Below are 20,347 nucleotides of genomic sequence, written 5' to 3'. Positions count from 1 at the left end.
CTTAGGAAAGTATATATCACCTTTGCTGCATCTCAAAGGTTTTGAATAGCTTTGTTTTCATTTTCATTTGTTTCTGTTAATTTTTAAGTTCTTCTTTAATTTCCTGGTTGACCCATTCATTCTTTAGTTAGATGTTCTTTAACTTCCATGTATTTTTGTTCCTTCCAAATTTCCTCTTGTAATTAAATTCAAACTTTAAAGCATCGTGGTCTGAAAATATGCAGGGAATAATCCCAATTTTTTGATAGCAGCTGAGATCTGATTTGTGATCCACTGTGTGTGATCTATTCTGGAAAATGTTCCATGTGCACTTGAGAAGAATGTATATTCTGTTACTTTAGAATGAATGGAATGATCTGTATATATTTGTGAAGTCCATCTGGTCTAGTATGTCATTCAAAGACCTGGTTTCCTTGTTGATATTCTGTTTAAATGATCTGTCCATTGCAGTGAATGGGAAGTTAAAGTTTTGTACTATTATTGTATTATTATCGATGTGCTTCTTTAATTTTGTTATTAATTGATTTATATCACTGGCTGCTCCCATGTTAGGGGCATAAAAATTTATAATTGTTAGGCCTTCTTCTTGGATAGACCTTTTGATTATGATATAATGTTCTTCCTCATCTCTTATTACAGTCTTTGGTTTAAAATTTATTTTTTTTATTTTTTGGGTTTTTTTTTTTTTTTGGTTTAAAATTTAATTTGTCTGATATAAGAATTGCTACCCCAGCATTCTTTTGATGTCCATTAGCATGATAAATGATTTTCCACCCCCTCACTTTCAATAAGGAGGTGTCTTTGGGTCTAAAAAGAGTCTCTTGATGATAGTATTTCAATGGGTCTTGCTTTTTTATCCAATGTGGTACTGTACTGTGTCTTTTGATTGTAACACTTAACCCATTTACATTCAGAGTAACTACTGAAAGATATGAATTTAGTGCCATTGTATTAGGTATAAAGTCATTGTTTCTATATATTGGCTCTGTTCCTTTCTGGTCTATGTTACTTTTGGGTTCTCTCTTCACTTAAAGACCCCCTTTAATATTTATGATCACAAAGTCTTTTAGTTTCTGTTTGTCCTGGAAGTTCTTTATCTCTCCTTCTATTTTGAATGACAGCCTAGCTGGGTAAAGTATTCTTGGCTGCATATTTTTCTCACTTAGTGCCTTGATCACAAAGTCTTTTAGTTTCTGTTTGTCCTGGAAGTTCTTTATCTCTCCTTCTATTTTGAATGACAGCCTAGCTGGGTAAAGTATTCTTGGCTGCATATTTTTCTCACTTAGTGCCTTGAACATATCATACTAGTCCTTTCTGGCCTGCCAGGCCTCTGTGGATAGGTCTGGTGCCAGTCTAGTGTTTCTACCTCTGTAGGTTAAAGACTTCTTGTTCTGAGCTGCTTTCAGGTTTTTCTCTTTGTCTCTGAAACTTACAAGCTTCACTATTATATGTCAAGCTATTGATCTATTTTTATTGATTTTATGAGGGGTTCTCTGTGCTTCCTGGACTTGAATGCCTGTTTTCTTTCCCAGATTAGGGAAGTTCTCAGTTATAGCTTGTTCAAATATATCTTCTGCCCCCCTCTCTCTTTCCTCTTCTTAAATCCCAATAAAAAATATGGAATGCTTCACAAATTTGCATATCATCTTTGCACAGGGGCCAAGCTAATCTTCTTTGTGTAGTTCCAATTTTAGCATATGTGCTGAAGTGAGCACAGCATTCTTAAATTGTAAAAACCCTAATATCTAGTGAAAATTAAGAATTTGGCAATTGTGACCTTTAGAAACACTTTCTCAAAGTATGTATTTTTTGTAATAACAAGTTACAAGTAGATACACCTATGTTCAGTAATTAGCATTTCTATATTTTACTTAAGGAATGGTAGAGATATTCAATAAATTTCCATCATTATTTTGACTTAGCAAAACTCTAAGAGTGTAAGTTACCAAAAAATTTTAGGAAACTATTTAAGTAGACATATCATAAAACATAATTATTGCTGAAAATTTTACTTAAAAATTTTTATACCACTTGGGATGCCTGGGTGGTTCAGTCAGCTAAGCGGCTGATTCTTGGTTTTGCCTCAGATCATGATCTTGGAGTTCTGGGATTGAGGCCTGTGATGGACCCTGTGCTCAGTGAGGGGTCTGTTTCAGGATTCTCTCCCTTCTTCTGCCCCTCCCCCTGCTCTCTCTCTATCAAATAAATAAATACATCTTTAAAAATTTTTTATCCCACTTATTTACTTCCCTTGTTCTTAACAATCATACTTAGATTACTCATAAAAATTTGAGACATTAAATCAACTAGTCATTATCTTAAGTTATTTTTCTTGCTGATAAGTTTTAAAACAGATAACATTGAGATTACTTGACTTTTAGTAAATCTGGGTAGAATAAAGTTATTATACTTAATTGCTGATAACTTTAAAGGCATACCTGTTTAATTAAACCAACAGACTTAAAGTAGTTTTTATTTATTGAATATTGTCTTAGGTCATGTGAACTTGAAAAACACTTGGGTTAGTTTTTATTCTACTTCTGAGAGTTTTAAGAATACTTAATTCATATAGGTACTTATTTTAAACCATTTAAATGGAGATCTTTAGAAATGATTTTGGCAATACTATCCAGAGATAGAAATATATCACCTATCTACAATATACATATACTGACATATATAAACATACATATAAACATATAAGCAAACAGAGATTTGATAGCTTTTATTCTAAGATTGTGGCCATGAGTAAGGTGCAAAAATACAAAACTAGCTACTTTATAAAAAGAATAATTGGATCCAAACTTTTTTTTTTGGGGGGGGGGGGGGGAGTTGGAATCAGTTAAATTTGCTTGCTTAGATGGCTAAAGCTTTCTACTGTTTATGGAGATGACTTTGAAGAACTGTATTTGCCTTTGACATAATCTTATGGAAACTGTGTATCAGAGTTTAGCCAAAGGAGCTTTTATAGAAGTTTATATTTTAGAAAAGTCTCTTTTTCTTCCTCTTTTTATCCTTTTTTAAAAATTCAGTTTCAGGTCATTGTTGACAGTATTTTATTTATCTCCTGGGATATTTATATTTAAAGGCAAGGTAAAATTTAGATCTTCAAGGTAAACTATGCAAGTTTTCTCTTATGAGTTTTGGGGTATATTCATTATCAAAAGTCTAGGGTAATTACTATTTAAATATTTCTTTTTTAAAAAATGTAGGACAATTGTAATGTCCTAATTTGTTATGATACCTGTATTTGAAAGCAAATAGGAAGAGGTGTGAGTGGAATTTGAGTTGTGCTCAGCATTATGCTTCTGTTTCTCTAAAAGTTAGAGTTTAAATCAAGGTAGTTGATTTTATCTTCTTTTTTATTATATGACATTTCTGTAGCTATCCTCAGAAAATTGGGTAGGTGTTTCTATTGTAATGATTAGAGCTTGACTAGTCCACCTAACCACAATATTTTGAATTTGCTTTTTTTTTTTTTGCTTTTTTATATCAAGGAGAAAATTTCCATCTAAGTGAGAAATGAAAAGATTTCTGTGTTCTAGAGCTTCAAGGCTTGGTGTAGCATGCCTTTGAAAGATCTGTATAAAGCATTCAACAGAGGCATTTGAATGTTCATATTTACGTGTGCACAATTCAAATTTAGACCAATTCACCTTAGCAGGGAGAGCCTCTATTATTGCTTCTATTAGTCCCTGAACATTAGCCTCCAGTTGATATATTTCCTGATCATTTGTAGGAGGGCCTGGGAGAAATTCTGGCCATCTGTTTCCTCTGTGAGAGGGGTTTCTGGCTTGTCGTCTGTTAGCTACAGTATAATCGTGGGTGGCAAGAACATTTTTCAGCGGCCAATCCAGGTCCCTGTGAATGGAATTGTGAATGACCACTAATCTTTCTGATTCCTTTCTAAATTTGATGGGATCTTCTGAAAGTGGAGGTAAAAGTGCTTCATAATTTAAAAGATCTGCTGTTTTCCAGAGGACATGAATTCTTTGTGATGGATGATCCCTGGACCTCCACAAATGATGTTGCCTGATGCTGAAAGACCCTGATTATAAAGCCCTGGCAAGTAAGAGGAGGTGTATACATACCTGTACCACTAGGCCTAGAGAACAGGCCAGAGCACTGGCTGTAAATGTTGCAGGCAAAGGGGAGCTAAAACAGGCATCTGGATGTGTAATAGATTTTCTGGGGAAGGTGGAAGAGTTTGGGGAGTTTAGGAATTTTGCTAAGGAAATGGAACCAGGTTTTCAGAAGGGGGAATATACGTTGGATGTAGACTAATTTTTGCTCTAATTTGGGTCCTTTCATCTTGTTCAGGCAGTCCCTAAGGCTAGCCATTATACTTCTTTTTATCCACTTTTGAATTTGGTCCTTCTATAGGTATCACTAAGACAATTAGGAAAAGAGCTCTCTAAAATTTTTTTAGATAATGAAGCTTTTTCAATTCAAAGGATCCTTCATGTGGCCATTGACAAGTAAGATTTTATATTAATCTCAATAACAGCTCAAACCACTTAGCCCTTTTATGGCTTAACCTTGGATGTAAGAGGTTTCTGACAAGAAAATGTAAAAGATGCAGGCCTAATGAGATCCAAAAAGTTCACTCCCAGAGTTACCCTAAGAAATCAAAGGCCTCCATGATCACAGGCAGTAAGCATGGTGTAGTGAACATGGTGTGCCCAGTTTCCCATGGGAATGTGAGATGCCTCCAGTCATAGGCCAGCTAATCTGTGACACTGGACAGGTGCTACTGGAATGGGATGTTGGTAGCACTAACAAAGCAATGAAGGTTGGGACAGCACAGCCCCTTATGGACCAGGACCCTTTATGATAAATTCTGAGAGCTGACGCAGCCAGACAAAAAGAGTGCTGCTTGTGACTTTGTGTCTCAGAACCTCAGTCCATTCAACTGACCACCCTGGTGAATGCACCTTCTGGACAGCAGAGACCAGAGAAGATATCCTTAAAAGCCAAGCCTCCACGACACAGAACAAGATCTCTGAAAAACATCATTCAGTTTTTATATATTTAGGTTTTATATAGCAACGTTTGTCTAAAGTGACAGTGGTTTGATGAGAACTGTAAACTCACCAGTCTATGAGGCTTATAGGGCATATGCCTGTGTTCTACTGTATGGTTTTTCCTCCTTATGACAAATGACACAGCAAACAAAGACAAAGGGAAACAATGACTATCGCTGGGGGGAAAAATCAATAGAAAACAATGGTACTCAAAACAAATCTATAGCAGAGTTGCTATACCCAAGAAACTAGTTCATGCAAATACTTTCTCCTGCTAATGTGAATTTAGAAGAAGATAATGACTCTCCACTCTTGCTTCCATCAGACCCTGCAGGCAGAGATCTGGGAGGCTGATAGGGTAAGAATCCTTACTTTCTACCAACTCCTATTAGGGGTCCCAGGATCTTTCAGTTATAGCGACCACAGAGCAAGCAATGTCCAGGCAGTTGAAAACCCCGTTCCAGGTGTCAAAACTGTAGGGGAGGGAAAATTTTCCCTTCTTCTCTTTTTGGTTCTGTGGCTGGTCTAATAATTAAATCAACATAAGGTAAATTAACAAACAAACAAACAAAAAACCCAGATTTTGTATGTATGGAAGCCCCAAAAACATGAGACCCCAAAGACAGGCATTTTCAGCTTATATGCCATTCAGAGCTAAGAAGAGGAGGTGGAGTCTGGGGGCTCAAAGGGGAGGAAGAAAACTGACAGGAAGATGAAATGAGCAAATGTTTGAGAAAAAAAATATTTGTCATTCTGTGCAGATAAGTCTTTCTGGTAAAAAGTTACCTGTGGTGTTGTTAGCTTCATTCTGGTACAGGTCCTCTAACTAAATTATTTTAGGTAGTGAAGGGGAAGGTAAACAACTTTTCCTGAGTCTGTTGGGCTTTGATCATCTTCAGTTCAAAATAATCCACATGCCAAAGTGGCATATTTTGGGGTCCTGTAGTGTTTGCCCTCAAAGACAAAAAGTAATGTTCTTGCTTATGACATTTAGTGCAGGGGTAAAATAAGTGACAACAAAGCCATCTGACTCCAGTGTGGTTCAGAAAACTAGTGGGAATGAGGCTCCATGAAGAATCCATTTTCCTGGAAGTTGTTTTGTGTGTGTGTAGCAATTGAACACAATAAAAATGAACATTTTCATAGGAAAAGTGATTTGCTAAAAGAATCCACAGAACTTTGTATAATAAAACTAGAATGATTTTCACAGAAGAAATAGAATAAGATGGTAAGGTGATAGCATGAAAAGGCACCAGGATAGTTTTACAGGGCAGTTTTACCAAACTGTTAGAAAATAGAAAACTATAATACTATTTAAATTGATGTTGAGCATAGAAAAATAATGATTACAAATTTCCATTATAGTTTTAAAGAGAGAATACAAGCTGTTAGCAAAATCTGACACAGATAGTTGAGAAGAAAAAAATGCTATGGATCACAAGCAGTGATGCCAACACCTACTCCTAAATAATTAATAATCATAAATAATAGTTTTAGAAGGTTTAATTATATTGAACCACATTGGTCATGATCTAAACAGAAATATAATGATTTTCCATGCTGAAAAGACATTTGATAAAATTAAGCTTCCATTCAGAGTAAATACAATCAATAAGCTTATACAATTTCTTTTTTTAAGTTGATGGATTATTATTTTAAGGAAGAATCCATCCTATAAGCCAACAAAATGCCTAATGAGAAAACACTAGAAGCTCCCGCACTGAAGGTAGAATCAGTTGGTGTTAGATACTATCATTGCTATGTGCTGTGATATAGTTCATATAGCTATATAGGTGCTAGCTAATACAATTAGATCAAGAATAAAATTAGAAATACAAAAATGTATAAAGAAGAGGTAAAATATTTTTATTTCCATATAGTCTGATTGTATACCTGGGAAAAGTAAGAGATTCAACTACTAGAGACAATAATTTCATTAGTGGAATTAAAAATATATACATATTTAATAATTTTCACATACTGAAACAAACCACTTAGAAGATATACTATAAAAAATTACTCTACTTCTGAGGAAACACAAAAGATAAAATACCAAGGAATTTACAAGAAATGCAGGAGATTTTTATTAAGAAAACTTGAACAAATTGAAAGGTATACCATATTCTTGAGTAGAAAGACATAGGCATTAAGATTTTAGCCTCCTCTGTTACTCCATAATATAGACATGATTTCCAAAAAAAAAAAAAAAAAAAAAAAATTAGCATTGCCAGACATTAGAGTGTAAATAATGGCTTATAAGGGAAGAAAGTGATACTGGCACATGGGCTGAAATATCAGTGGAACAGAATTTGAAGTCTAGAAGGATTGTATTTACTTAATTTAACCATGGGATTAATATCTGAGAAAAGTGACTTCTCAAACCACTGGGGTAAGCTGGACCATTAAATAACTAAGTAGACATCTAGGGTAATAAGTATGGGCTTACTCTTCATACAGTATGAAAAATACCAATGGCTCAAAGTTTTGAATGAAAAACTGAAGCTGTAAAATTATTAGAAGAAAACAATGGGAGAATGGAATAGGATGGGATAACTTTCATAACATGAACTTGAAATCCGGAAGCCATAGAATAAAAGGATGATAAACTACATAAAAAATGAAAAGAAATAAAAATATCCCTTTCTCTCCAAAATATAAGCAAAGTGTGTGTGTGTGTGTGTGTGTGCATGCTTGTGTGTATAAATTTAAGGGTATTTTCAACACATATTGACAAAGGGCTAATATTATCAATATTTAAAGGAGACTCAGAAATCTATCATGAAAAGACAAGTCCCTTTTTTTTTAGACAAGTAAATTTTAAAAAGAGGCCAAAGTTTACAAATATACAAGTCAGATTCAAGGAAGTAAGAATGGCTCTTACACATTTGAAAAGATACTATACCTTATTCATAGTAAGAAAAGTATAAATGAAACCACATATAGTTCTTCATCTCAAACTGGCAAAATTTGGAAAAGTTCATATGCTTAACTGGTAAATTACTGAGAAAGGAACACTGACATACATTGATAAGTGAGTAAACTTGTACATCCCTTTGGCGGGCTGTGGTAGTGTAAAAATTTATAATGTATAACTCTATGTTTTGACCCAGCAGGTCTGCCTCTTAGATGCATACTGTGATTATGCTTAGATACACATGAAGTGATATTTGTTGCATTTTGTGCCATTATAACAAAGGATCAGACTTATTAGACTTATTCTAAATGTCCATCATAGGGCATTGACTAAATAAATTATGGTATATTCCTACCATAAAGAAATATCCAGTTGTAAAAAAGTATAAGGAAGGTCAGTATGTGTTCATATGGAAAGATACTAAAAATACACTTAAATGAAAAGTGCACTAAACCAGGTATAATATACTACTGTTGGTGTAAAAAAAAAAAAGAAGAAAAATGTATATACTGGCCAGTTTATGAATAAAAACCTGTGGAATGATAAACAAGACATGAGAAACAATGATTACCTGGGTTGGGAGGGAGACTTTTCATTGTATACTTTTTGTACCCTTTAATGTTGAAGCCTTGTTGAATGGATTACCTCTTAAAAACTAATAATTATAAGGAAAAACCACACACCACACAAAAGGAGAAAAAAAGGCAAGTCATGAAAAAATGAGAAACAGAGAAATAAAAAGGAAATTCAGTCAATTTAAACTTGCAAATCCTCCCATAAGTGAGTTTTATGTGATGCAAAATGCAGCATTGTGTCTATTATACAGAAAAATCAATAATTGAAAGAAAGTGGAAATGAAAAAACAAAACAAAACAAGACATGATCTGAGCCCTCTGTTCACAGAAAGGGTGTGGATCAGTAGGATTAGTGCCTGCACAGATATTTAGGGAGTCTGACTGCATGCTTTGAGAGTGAACGGTGCCAAGGCCTGTAGATTGGTCAGTGGTTCTCAAATGAAATGGGCCAATTTTTACGTCATGGATTAGTTTTGGTGACTGCTCTGACAGAAGCATCAGCCTACTCACAAATGGGCCCCAACCCTCAGAACTGAAGGACTTTTGGAGACCCCAAAAAGTGGAGAGGGGATGATGCTTGCCAAAAGCCTCAGTCTACAGATTCAGATCTGGGAATTGGTTACAATTAAAAGGAAAACTCACCGGAAAAGCAATTAGAAGCAAAGTAGTTATTTTAGTAAATGAACAGTAAGAATTTTGTCTTACAGTATTTTTGATAACTGCTTGCTTCTTAATTGACCTAGTCTGGTCACTTACATGACACTGTGCCATGAAAGATGCGATAGAGTAAAGGCTTTAGAGAGAAAGCTATTTAGTTTTTATTCTAGTATTGGGGAAGAAAGTAGAGTTGATATAGTCACAGTGTCTTTTTACTAAGAATAATAATAGGGGATCCCTGGTGGCTCAGCAGTTGAGCGCCTGCCTTTGGCCCAGGGCGTGATCCTGGAGACCTGGGATCAAGTCCCACGTCGGGCTCCCTGCATGGAGCCTGTTTCTCCCTCTGCCTGTGTCTCTCTCTGTCTCTATCTGTGTGTGTGTGTCTCATGAATAAATAAATAAAATCTTTAAAAAAAAATAATAATAGTCACCATTTAGCTTGTGTTTTTTTGTATTGCCAGCCATTGTGCTAGACACACAGACATTCTCTTATGATTCAATCTTCCTAGCAACTTAATGACATAGGGTATGTAATTATTGCAAAGTTTGAAGAACTACCTAAGGTTAAAAGGGGGCAAGTCAGGCATTGGAGTTCATTCTCTCTGAATTACCTAAGAACTATCACTCCATAAGGTATCTTATTTTGACCTTTGGGCAGGGGATTCTGGTGGGATGTTCTGGTGGCAGAACCCAGATTAGGCAAATAGGCACTTCCGAACGAATTGCATGCAGATAAGAAAAAAAAGGAGTTGGAGATACGGGACTAAAGTAACATGGAGATCTAGACTCTAAGACCAAGGCAGCGGGCAGGATTAGACTAAAAGGATTATGACAGTTTATCAGACCCATGGGCAAGTCAGAAGCTCAGCCACCAGATTCATTAATGTTCAAAGTCATTTGAGGTTAAGAACTTCTTAAATCTTCCCTGGTTTAGAAGGGAATTAATCTCAATGCCTAAAATTGAACAGAACCTGCTAGTGGAAGCTAAAGCAGAAAGGATGCTGAAAGAAAGTAATAAGCAAATATGGACCAAAACATCACATAGAGCATTGTTGAATCATTGCATCTGTCTAAACTTTGATGGGATGCTTACCTTTAGTAAGTTGTATAATTATGGGAAAAGCTGGAGAGTTGAATTTTTTTTCCTGCCGTATCAAGGAAAATACTCTAGTCACATGCACCAGATACATGTGGGTTAGGGGGACCCATTTATTCATTGGTCAAATATTCACTGATGCCTCCTAAATTCCAGGCTTTGTGCTAGAGGAACAGTGGTGAGCAAAAAAGCACATTCTCTTTGTATGGAATTGGTTGACTTGTAAGAGGGAGAGAAGTATTAAAATAATTTTTTTAAAGTATTAAAAAGTATTACAGTATTAAAGTATTAAAATAATTACAAAAAATATGAGATTATAACTAAGATGGGAGCTGTGAAGGAGTAGTTGGTATCATACAAGCCTATCATAGAGGGAATTTACCTTGTCAGGGAAGGCTGGTCTCAGAAATGATGAATTAAACTGAGCTTCTGAACGAAGAGTGGGAGTTACTTGGCAGAGGAGCACAGAGAAGAGGCTTCCAGGCAGAGGAAGGCAGTATGTGTTAGGAACTGTATGAGATTGCTAGTTTTAAAGATCAAAAATGGTTGAATATTAAATATTTCTCACGATTCTACTTATTTATAGGCATGTTATGCATGTGTCAATATCCAGAGCATTCTGGCTAATAGTAAGGTCTTCCTTACACACTTCTTACACTCTCATTTTTAAATAAAGGAGATGGAAGCATCAAGAACAGACAAGCTAAAAGCTAAATGACAGTGAAACAAGAGAGGTCATTCAAGAGTGAAGGATCTTTCAGATAGGATGAGTTCTAGAGAAACTGAGTATCCCTATTTCAAAACCTGTTCCGTACATATGGTTTCATCAGGGAGAAAGCATTAATGCAATGCTCCACCTCCCCCAGCACTGTTCACCAGGACGCTGAAGCTGCCGATGGATTCCCATTAAGGGGGTGAGCAGACACGTGGGCTGAATATGAAATAGCTAGTCCCCACCCCTCCCTTCTTCCTTGTTAAAGAAAGTGACAGTGCTGAAATAAGCCTTATTATCTTGTCTCTTCATCCATGTCCAGATAGTGTCACATTGATAGCGGGATCATTGTAGACCACCAAATGTCAGGATGACTTGTGGGCTCAAATGGTTCATTGTTTTCCTCTAAGTGAAATTTTTTGGGCCTGATTATTTGGCAAATGGCTCCAGATATTTATATGGGATCAAAGACACAGGGGATGCCAAGTAATCAGCTGATGCAAGTGAAGATTTCTCATAAAAGAGGAAACAAAAAGTCAAAGATTGGTTGCACTGCCTCCCTGCTGAGGTTCAGGATTACATTGCGGCTGTTCATTTAGTAATCCTGACAAGCCATTAAATTTATTTTAGAGGATATTATCTAATGAAGTAATAGGGAAAAGAACAAGCACTCTGAGTTTTTTGTGCAGAGGTAAAGGTTGGTGTAGTAACAGGGGTACACTTTGGTCTATTGGAAGAAAGCAGCATAGTTTCTTGGTCTAATAACTTTGCAAGAAAATGAATTAAATTATTAAATATTTTTAAAAATCCCACACATCCACATTTTTCTTCTCCCTGATAAAATTCCTTTTATATTCTTAAATTTGGTTCTTGGGGAGGGGTAGGTAATTGAGGGACATGATGTGTCATTTGAAATGTCAAAAACTTCCATTTTCCAGGGTTTTTTTCAAATTTAAGGTTTAAGAGTGATCTCTTAACGTTTACTTTGTACTTCAAACTTTGATAAAGCTTATTCACTGCCATTATCACTCTGCATAAATCCATGAAGACCCTGTGGGTTCCATCTATCCCTGTTCTCTTTCTACCTCCATTATTCCCACCCTCACCCTGACTTGGGAGTAAGCTAGGACTTGATTGTCTCCTTTCAGGAAGAAGCTCCCTAATGAAGCTGTCTCCTTTCTTCTGAAGCTCCCTAATTAAGCCATTTCATTATATCCCTCCCCCTCCTCATAACAGGGGAGGGGCTTCTACCTTTTTAAATTTAATTTGATTTTCTAAGAAACTTATTTACAAAGAGGCAATCCAGGTTAGAATTCACACACATCAGATGAAAGAGCCACCGATACATCTTCTTCCTTCTTTTCTGATCAATATAATGGAGATGATGTTGATAATCATCATTAGCAGCATCAAAACAATGGTGGCTAACATTCAGTATTTAATGAGTAAATATTATGTGCTGAGCACTGTGCTACATACTTTGCATGGAATTTCTTCTTTAGGGGTTACCAACAAGTCTATGATACAGGTACTTTAAATAATCCCAAGACTACAAAGTAGGAATCAGAGGTGAAAAGAGGTAAATAAATTAGCCAGGTTGACAGATGTTGTGGAGTTACTTCAAATATGGATCCTTGTTTGTCCAACTCCTGAGCCTGCATCTTTGACCACCCAGTCTTATTTATTCAGCACGGTCTCTAGAACAGATACTCTGGAGTCATCTAGGGAGCTTGTTAAATATGCAGATCCCTGGTCTTACCCTGGGCATATAAATTTAATTTTGGAAGTGAGGCCTTGAGAGGGGATCTGTTTTTGAACCAATTCCTGAAGTGGTTCTGGTGTACTGGGAAGTGTAAGAAGTACTTCACAACATGAGGAATGGTAGCAAAAGCACAGTTTTGAAGTGATTATTTGACCCACAGGAGTCTGTCAGTGTGATTACCAGGACTCTAAAAATGGAAGCTCTACTCAGGATGATCGTATTTATGTGCAAAGTAGCATGTCCTAGTTTGTCCCCAGGGAACAATCACAGAACTATGACAACACGCAAAGCTTGTTGGGAAGAGGATTAGAGCTGCTTACAGCTCACTCCACTTTTTCCTCTCTTCAGCAAATGTGACCAGTTCTGTCATGAATTAGGCCGTTTCAGGTTACCTGAAAAATAGGGCAGCAGCCAGAACCCCATTGGTATGTGCCACCTGCTTGACTGGATTCAGACCCTCGTGTCTTCCCCATTTGCAGACAAATGCAGCACGGTATGATGTGTTAAGCTGTGAGGGGTCTCCTGAGTATGATTGCTGTCATCAGGGAGGTTGGGAGAAGTGACCTTCCAGGTGTTTAGACTTTCTCTTCTGTATTGAAGCTAGAACATCTGTTATAGTGGTTTTCAAACTTGAACACACGTCAAAATCATTGGGAGGGAATGTTAAATATGAATGCTGGGCCTCAGCTCAGAGTTTCTGAGGCAGTAAGCTGGGAGCTGGGGTGCGTATATGTGCACCTAACACAACACCAGTAGGCTACGCTGTTGCTGCTGATTTGGGTACCAGACTTTGAGACCCTCTTGTCTTTAGCTCAGGTGATAGGATGATTTGGGGACAATTTCCCAATGCGGCCTTGATTCTGGGATGAACTATTCAAACTGAGACCATCCATACATCCTGTCTCTTAGATATCAGAGATGAGGGATAGAAATTCAATCATGTAACTCCATTTGGCTATTAAAGTCTGTCCTAGGGATGCCTGGGTGGCTCAGTGGTTGAGCATCTGCCTTCAGCTTAAGGTCCAGGGTTCAAGTCCCACATCAGGCTCCCCCGCCCCTGCCTTTGTTTCTGCTTCTCTCTGTGTCTCTCATGAATAAATAAAAAGGAAAGGAAGGAAAGGAAAGAAAGGAGAGGAGAGGAGAGGAGAGGAGAGGAGAGGAGAGGAGAGGAGAGGAGAGGAGAGGAGAGGAGAGGAGAGGAGAGGAGGGAGAGAAGGAGAAAGAAAGAGAAAGGAAGTCTGTCCTCAGTAATGGTGTGGCTGATATCCTGATGGTTGAGCATTGGTGGGGGGCTCTGGAGTCAGAAGTGGTTTCAGATTCAGTCTTCAGGTGAGCGAGCTAACATCTTTTAACTTCTGTTTCTATATCCATCTGTAAACCAGGAACAACGAAGAGACATACCTCGCAGAGTTTATACTGGAGGTCATTTGTTTCTCCATTTCCTTTTTTTTTCCTTTCCCATTTTGTAGTGTGGCCCAGGAAACTGATCCATCCCATTGTCCTCTGCTTTCCAACTGGGTCCAACCAATGGAGAGTGCCAGTGGGGGATCTAGGTGCTGAAAGAGAGTACAGAAGTAGATTGTATTTGCCCCCTCACTCCCCATGGGGTCACTACAGGTTAGCTGCGCCCCTCCCAGAAAATTACATCTTGCTGGCTAGCACCCTCTTACAGCCAGACCTGCTCTCTCTGGGTTCTCAGAGCATCACTTGACCCTTGGCTTCTTCTGCCAAGGGGTGGTGAAGGCTTGAACTATGCCTTGTTCACCTCTTTAACCCTGCTGCTGCTTCTGGAAATAATGCCTTTATGAAAGCTCTTTTGGCTGGCTGGCTGTTTCATGCTGGGGCCCTGGCTCGTAAAACTGTGTTGGGAGGAATGAAAGAATGCAGACAAAGTCCTTGCAGGGTCCTACCAACTGGAGAGTGCCCAGTGATTTTAATCATGGTTGCTGCTTTGTAATATTTAGCTTTAATTGTCTGATTGATCATCTGTACCTATGGTACCTACCCTTACATAAACAACTCATTAATACATTTTATCTCCTTCAGGTACCCCTTAAATCATCAATCCTGTGTAAGGGATTACTTTTGTAATTTTGGGTATTTATTATTAAAATTATGCTTTCAGATATTTCTTTTCTGCTTAAGTTGATATTAACTAGTAAATGGCTCCAATTTTTACCTTTGTTAGTAAAAAATATTGCTAGAGACTTTTTCTTGTAGAAATACCATTACTGAAGGTAACATAGACGGAAGGATAGAAGGAGTCTGAGTCTCTGAAGGCATCAGGGAGCTATTGTCTCAATTCTGAAGTATCTTGTGATTTTATTTTTTGTGAGAAAAATAAAGCCCAGATGGGTAAGCCCCAGTATTTAGGCTTTTTGCTGCATTCAGGCAAATGGAATCCTAACTGATATACCGCTCGTTCAGCCATTGAACTGACTTAGTAAGAGTCATCAGCAAACAAATACTCAACAGAGACAAAAGTATTGCTTTGAGAAATGAGTGCAACTTTGAAAAATCCTGTAGGTTTTTACCTTTTATCTGGAGGCATGCTGGTGATTGATTGTCTCTCTCCTGGTCATTGCCTATCCAAAGTGCCCAGCACTGTACTTGACACGGAGCTATGCTTCGTAAGTAAATGTTTACTGAATGGATAAGCATTGTGTGTTTAATAGAGATTGTGGCTGACAGAATTTATGAGCAGTGGCAGGAGGACAAAATCACAGTGCTAGTTCCCAGGACCATTTTCAGTGTCCTTGTCTCCTGCCCTACAGGGAAGGTAACAGTACAGTGCTGGCACCTTTGCATTCAGAGGACCTAGGACAGTGCTCTGGACTTGGTGGATTCTCAGACACTGTATGTGAAGTAAGCAAATGAAGAAAGGAAAGTGAATAGAAAGTGTTTTCTGTTAGCCTGGAAGAGTATTGGCTTAGAAACTCTGCATGACTTTTAAACATGTTGTGTCTTTTTATAGTTATGTTTCTCCTTTGTTATTTTTCCACACTTTTCAAATTTAGAAAAATAAGAATAGAGTAAGGCCTCCAAAAGAAGATTAAATTAGTTGTAATCCTGTCATCCAGATTTAAGGAAAAAATAACAACAAAACCCCCCTCTTTCTGGGTGCCTTTGATGGACTTTTTTTTTCTTTCCCTTTTCCCATCAGCAGCACCTTCCTGGGAGTCTGATTCTGCTGATGTTTTTCTGTGACATAGCTTGGTAATTGTGACTTACTTCCCAAATCTCTTCTGCTAAACCAGGATAATAAACGATACTTAAATTTCTCGTTTTTTGCTTTAATTTACAAACCTTTAGAGCATTCAGTTCCTTTTACTGCCTTCTTGATATTGTAATTTGCCACAACACTCCCTTATTCTGAAAGTAGTTTTTTTAAAGATGCCTCATTTGCTGTTCTTGTGGGTGTGTTATTATTGCACAATTCTTTTGAGCTTTATTATCCTTGTCATCTTTTGACATACATGGGCAATAGCTAGTATTTTTAGTGTGCTAGTAATATTATTAAATTGTATTGTACTTTTTTTCTGGTTGGTGTGTTATTATAGTTACCTTTCAGATTTATATCTTTAATCTCAAAAATTAATGAGCATTCATATATTTTTAAAAGATGCTAATAAAATGCCAACAAGATAATTAAAAATATAAATAAACCAAAACCAAGTGATTTTGAAGGACTTTATGATCTAACGTTGTTTGGGAAATGAGAGATGGGAAGGAAGTCTTTCTAGAAGACTTACTCTATCTACTATGGTATAGAAATAGGTTGTTTATCTTTAGAACACAAAGGTGCCTACCTTTGCTAGTAGAATATTGCTGATAGATGAGAAAATAACCCTACTTAAAGTATTGATATTTATGTACGTATATATGTATATGCTTATTTATTTATAGATGTCACTGACATATGACATTGTGTAAGGTGTGCAATGTGTTGATTTGACACATTTACATATTGCAGTATGATTACCACTGGTAGTGTTGGTTAACATCTCTATCTTGTCACATAACTAACTTCTTTTCTGTGGCAAGAACATTTAAGCTCTAGTCTCTTAGCAACTTTGAAGTATCATACAGTGTTATAATCACTATGCTGTGCGTTAGATCTCCAGTACTTACTTTTCCTGTAGTTGCCTGTTTGTACTCTCTCACCAACATCTCCCCAGTTCACCCACCACCAGCCTCTGGTAACAACCATTCTACTGTCTGTTTTTACAAGTTTGACTTTTTTAGATTCCCCATGTATGTGATATTATACAGTATTTGTCTTGCTGTTTTACTTCTCAGTCAGCACAATGCCCTGAAGTTCCATACACAAGTTGTTAGAAATGACAAGATTTTCTTTTTTCCCAGGGCTGAATGATGTTTGTTTGTATGTGTATATCATAACTACTTTACCCACTCATCCATTGGCAGGCACTTAGGTTGCTTCTTTACCTTGTCTATTGTGAATTATACTGCTACCCTGTTCTCATTTCCTTTGGATATACAAGTGACCCTTAAACTACATAGTTTTGAATTGCATGGGTCCAATTATATGTGTTGTTTTTTTTTTTTTTTTCTGATAAATACAGTTGGGTACTGTCAATGTATTTTTTCTTATGATTTTCCTTCTTTGTTGTCAAAAAATAAATTTTTATTGTAGTAAAATATATATAGTATAAAATTTATTATTTTAACCATTTAAAAATATTTTTATTACTGAAGTATAGTTGACATACAATGTTATATTAGCCTCAAGGCACCCAACATAGTGATTCAAAAATTCTGTACATTGTATAGTGCTCACCTTGATAAATGTAGTCACCATCTGTCACCATACAACATTATTACAATATTACTATATTCCCTATGTTGTACTTTTCATCTCTGACTGACTGACTTTATAACTGGAGGTTTGTACATCTTCACTTATTTTGCTCATCCTCCAACCTCTCCCCACTGACAACCACTAATTTATTCTCTGTATTTATTGATGGACTTTTTTTGTGTTTTTTGTGTTGTGACTCTTTCTGTTTTTTTGTGTGTGAAATCGTATATTTGTCTTTCTCTGACTTATTTCACTTAGCATAATATTCTAGATCCATCCATATTGTCACAGGTGACAAGAACTCATTCTTTTTTATGGTTGAGTAACATTCCATTATATCCTTACACCACATCTTCTTTATCCATTCATCTATTCAGGGCACTCAGGTTGCTTCCCTGTCTTTGCTATTGTAAATAATGCTGCAGTGATCATAGAGGTGCAGATATCTTTTTGAATTAGTGTTTTCCTTTTCTTTGGGTAAATACCCAGTAGTAGAATTACTAGATCACATGGTATTTCCATTTTTTAACTTTTGAGGAACCTCCATACTCTTTTTTGGCAGATACCAAGGGGCTGGTTCCTTTAAAGTCTAGTTGCTCTTTTAAACCATGGCTTTTTTCCTGTGTCCCAGGCAGACTAATCTGCTCACAGCCCTAACCCCTGCATTGCTCAAGGGTCAATTCTATACCTAGGAGTGAGATTACTGGATCTTCTCTCTCTCTCTGTCTCTGTCTCTGTCTCTCTCTCTCTCTCTTTAAAGATTTTATTTATTTATTCATGAGAGACACAGAAAGAGAGAGGCAGAGGCATAGGCAGAGGGAGAAGCAGGCTCCATGCAGGAAGCCCGATGCGGTACTTGATCCCAGGACTCCAGGATCACCTCCCTGGACGCTCAACCTTTGAGCCACCCAGGTGTCCCGAGATTGCTGGATCTTATGGTAGTTCTGTTTTTAACGTTTAAGGGATATTCTTTTTTTTTTTTTCCAGAGCAACTTCACTTACTTTCTTTTTTTTTTTTTTTTGAAGATTATATTTATTTATTCATGATAGATGGAGAGAGAGAGAGAGAGAGGCAGAGACACAGGCAGAGGGAGAAGCAGGCTCCATGCCAGGAGCCTGACGTGGGACTCAATCCCGGGACTCGAGGATTGTGCCCTGGGCCAAAGGCAGGTGCTAAACCACTGAGCCACCTAGGGATCCCCTTCACTTACTTTCTCTTTCCACCTCCCACTTTTTCATCCTAAATAGCTATGCAAATCTATGAAATATTTTGCATTTTATTTCTGATGTTTATTCATTCAACAAATATTTATTGGGTGTCTGCTTTTCTGGGGACAGAATGGTAAGCTGTACTGTGGCTCTATTGGTGGGCAGAACCCAGGAGTCCTAGTTGTTGTGGAGCTTGCAGTCTAGTGGAAGGAAACAGGCAGTTAGCAACTAATCACAGTAAAGGATCTGGAATTACAAGTTGATATTAGTGCAATGAAGAGGGGGAAGACCATTTAATCAGAAAGTAAACAGACAGGAGCCTTGGGTTCAAGGTTGGAAAGGATACCCTGAGAAGTTTGAACTCAGAGTGTAGGATGAGCAGGAGGTAAAGGTAAAAGGAAGTGGAAAGGTGGTGAGACAAGAACAATGTTCCAGAAGGAGGAACAAGATTTAAGTTCCATGAAGGGAATGGACACAGAATGACTGAGACATCGAAAGAAAGCACTGATGAGCTCAGAAAGCAAGGAATGGAGTGATAGTAGACATGGCTTGTCAGGGAACTAACTGGGCCCCAGAGAATGCAAAGCCTTGAAGGTTTTGTTAAAAATTTGGCCTTTATCCTAAGTGCAATGGGAGGAAGTCATAGTTTGTTCTATTCATTGGCCCTTCACTCATCTCCTATGCATTATTGTCTTTTATGTATATAATTTATCACTCCAATCAGAATAGCATGATGATCATGATGGTTAATTTTGTATGTCACCTTGTCTGGGTGCTTAGAGGTTTGGTCAAACATTAGTCTGAAAGTTTCTGTGCAAGTGTTTTTGGATGGGATTAGCGTTTAAATTGGCTGACCAAGAGTAAAGCAGATTGCCCTCCATGATCTGTGTGGGCTTCATGCAGATAAAGGCATGAAGAGAACAAATGACTGACCTTCCTTGAGCAAGACTGAATTCTGTAGCAGACAGTTTTCATACTTGAACTGCAACATTGGCTCTTCCCTGGATCTGTAATGTTGCCAGCCCACTCTGTAGATTTTGGACTTGCCAGCCCCCATAGTTATATAAACAAACCACTTCCTTACAATAAATCTGCCTACAAAAACATATCCTATTGGTTCTGTTTTTCTGGAGAACCTTGACTAGCACAAATATCACATTCTGAACTTAGAGAATGATTCACCATCTTTGCATATTCCTTGTACCTAGTACTTCGTTTCTGTAAGGATATTTGTACTGTGCCTAGGTGCAGCATCTTATGGGGCTTGTGTTCTCAGAACTTGCTTTAGGGGAATAATAGAGAAGATGTTTAGAGAATCAGAGGATGAATCATTCCTTTTTTTCTTACTGTGGGATATACGTATTGCTGAGTCTGATTAATTCATTGGAGAGGAAAATGTTTTGTTTTCTTTTGTTTGGATTGCTAAAGTTGAGGATACCTGATAATGAGTCCTTTGACTAAAATTCAATGACATGGACTTTATTTCCAAGAGTTTTACCTATGATTAGACTTATAAGATCTATTAAGGAGATCAAATAAGTGTGTAAGAAGTTATCAAGATGTTTGCTGTAGATTG

General features: G+C 37.2%; 1 long non-coding RNA gene and 1 other non-coding gene across 22 annotated transcripts in view; one reads left to right on the top strand and one right to left on the bottom strand.

The window, feature by feature from the left end:
- LOC144289656 (uncharacterized) overlaps positions 1 to 20,347 on the top strand; it is a 469,344-nt gene that overhangs the window by 342,786 nt on the left and 106,211 nt on the right. The window lies entirely within an intron of this gene.
- On the bottom strand, positions 1,612 to 1,715 carry LOC144291291 (U6 spliceosomal RNA). The gene has a single exon (XR_013358597.1). It is a non-coding gene; the product is annotated as a U6 spliceosomal RNA (small nuclear RNA).

This window comes from Canis aureus, chromosome 19 (assembly GCF_053574225.1).
Source record: "Canis aureus isolate CA01 chromosome 19, VMU_Caureus_v.1.0, whole genome shotgun sequence".
Classification (NCBI taxonomy): domain Eukaryota; kingdom Metazoa; phylum Chordata; class Mammalia; order Carnivora; family Canidae; genus Canis; species Canis aureus.
This window is presented reverse-complemented; position numbering and strand designations above follow the sequence as displayed.